The sequence below is a fragment of the Physeter macrocephalus genome, unplaced genomic scaffold, assembly GCF_002837175.3.
Source record: "Physeter macrocephalus isolate SW-GA unplaced genomic scaffold, ASM283717v5 random_5305, whole genome shotgun sequence".
NCBI classification, from domain to species: Eukaryota; Metazoa; Chordata; class Mammalia; order Artiodactyla; family Physeteridae; genus Physeter; species Physeter macrocephalus.
In genome coordinates, this window is record NW_021150589.1 from 1 (window position 1) to 2,702 (window position 2,702).

General features: G+C 48.4%; 1 long non-coding RNA gene across 1 annotated transcript in view; it reads right to left on the bottom strand.

The window, feature by feature from the left end:
* Positions 1-1,160: 1,160 nt before the first annotated feature.
* Positions 1,161-2,702, bottom strand: part of LOC114485822 (uncharacterized) — a 3,352-nt gene continuing 1,810 nt past the window's right edge. The window contains exon 2 of the long non-coding RNA XR_003679109.1: positions 1,161-2,045. This is a non-coding gene — a long non-coding RNA (uncharacterized lncRNA). The remainder of the gene's footprint in view (positions 2,046-2,702) is intronic.

The following is a 2,702-nucleotide window of genomic DNA, read 5'->3' on the forward strand; positions in this document are numbered from 1 at the left end:
CTCAGGAGAGAAGAAAAGAAGATCCTTGTTAAGAGGTCTGGAGGCAGACGCCGTAACGACTGGGAAATTAAGGGCTACTCACGCGGGCACACAATGAGAAATGAAGCACATATCCCATCCTGGTAGAAACCCATATGAAACCCCCAATAGTGCACCTTACAAATTCTCGAATGTTGCTACGCAGCCGAAAGTTAAAAGCAAGGTTCCCATTTACTTCCTGTTGGCTAATACACGGACGGCAGCGCTGCTTTGATCCGTAGTCATCGCTTGTGCATGTACGTGCCTTCGCTCGGGTACATGCACACCATGGCAGGGATTTAACCACGCTAGTTTTGCCTTCTTGAGTGTGTGTGTCTACGTATATGTATGCATGTATATGTATATATATATATATATTTATATGTATATATACATGTGTATGTGTATACGCAAGCGTATACATCTCTATCCGTATTTACGTATAATATGTATACCCCCTCTGGCGCAAGCCGTACCTGCTAACGGGGATCTCGAGCGTGTGGACTCTACTGTGTTGGAAGTCCATTTGTGCTTGCAGCATTTAACGTGTCCTACCGCTCAAACGCTTTTCGTGTCGCCTGCGGTACTGCTTAGTGCGAAGCAATGCAGTACAACTGCATTCATGGTGGTGGACGTCTTCCCGTGCCTGACGACCTAATGTATCTGCTGGGGTCCCTTGCAGTTGACACCTGCAGCGTGCATAATGTCTCTGCGTACATTTACAACCGCTGCTTCACTGCTGGAGTAGCGTGGAATGCCGCAGGCAAGCGTAAACCTTCCCACACTTCACAGTTGCTTATAGGGGATTCGCATAGCAAGGGCGCTGGAGAACGGAAGGGCTGCGTATACACTCCAAATTACTTTCTATCGTGTCAAGGCTCTGCCTCCATTTCGTCCTGCTGGCCTCGTATTTCACATGGATACCATCTTCGAGTGCTTGAAAATGCTTTCTACTCTGCACGTAAGGTATCGTTCGCACTTTTCGTCATAACCCAAAGACGCCAGATGACGGCTATCATACAAACGGAACATGGGATGGTGCAGGGGCAGTGCACACAAATACGTATTATAAGTATTTTTCACCAGCGTAAGACGTCTTGAACGGGTTATCGTCACCGGTGTGACAGTGGCTCTGAGGTGTGTACAAAACAAAAAGCCTGCTGTGACGAGGGAGATTCAAAATGGTAAGTTGCTCTTGATGACGAGCGTATAAAACGAGGAAGCGTTTGTGACACCGAAGGAGGACGTGCCAGGCCAACTGAGTTTAACGATTCCACGTGTTCGTGTCCTGAGACCTGCGTCTCACTGCATACATGGGTGTGTATGTATGCATACGTAAAAACATTGTGGTGGATACTACAATCAAAGCTTGGATACGTGATTGCCTACTCACACAGAATTCAGCCGTTCACACTGACGCTGCAGTCGCGGAAGCCCACGGTGACGCGGCGACGCGGAAAAGGAAACATCAGAAGAGATATGAAACACACGCACCTCTTCAGCACAGCTGTCGGTACTTTAAATCAACAAAGGTGGACCACCCCACTCCATCTTTATGAGTTGCTACCTGCATCAAATGAGTAGCCGCTCAACAATTAAGGACCGCTCGGCGCTGCTTCAGTTCTTCTTGAAAGTTACTCTCGCAGCACTTCCGTAGGCTTCAGCGCGGCTGCAACCCCGAAAACCCCGGTCTTGGGTTTGGATGGAGCTTGCTCTGCATTGTCATTCTTCCACCGAGCGTTGAGTGTTCATCTCCTCAGCAGCTACATATTGACGGACTCGGCTTTTACATTATCCTTCTACTCTTGCGGACTTCTCGTCTTCCATTCGGGCTTTACTCAGCCTCTTCGTTTGTAAATGCAGGGCTTCAACAGCGAAGACACAAGCTGCTGCGGGCGCTGGGATTTATGCTTTTTCCGTGCATGTGGATGATCCTCGAGATTTCCGGTTGCTGTTCTGGACCGCCGTTCATCGTGCTTGCTTTCTTTCCGGAATTCGAATACAACGAAAAACGATGCCACGTGCTCCTGCACACCAACAGATATTTTTCCTTAGAATAAAAGCGACACGCTAGATGTAAACGGATAAATATGTATGTACGTCTATATATGTGTCTGTAGGTAAACGATACGCCTGTACCGGTATATGCGTGCGTCTTATAGATGACTGTAGAAAGCAGCTGTTACCTATTAATCTGCACGCCCCACTTTATTTCCGTCTGTCGCACATCTCTGCTTTCAACCCTCACGCACACATAAACAACGTTGCACGCGTGGTTGTACGTAGTTGCGGAGCTACCGGATCACACAATGGACATAGCTCGAGTTACAGGGCAGACCGCCGTCGTATGTCTCTCGCATCTGTTCTCTGAGGCTCTATCTGCTCCGTCGGCTGCGGAGCTTTTAGTGCATGTAGTCTCTCTGTTTACTCGATCGATTTTGCACCCTTTTAGAATTGATAATAGTAGCAGCAGGTGAAGTAGAGAGATCCTCCAGTTTATTGCAAAGACAGGCATGCAGCACCTGACACGAGCAGCTTGTGCAACGAATTATGCTATTGTTGCCGTGTGCTTCGGCGCCCCGTGTTGCTCACTCATTTCATGAATTGGATAATACGCAGATAGATGCACTTGTTGATTGCCGCCTTCTATCACATAGACGTGCAGCCGTGGGGGCGCGCTCTCC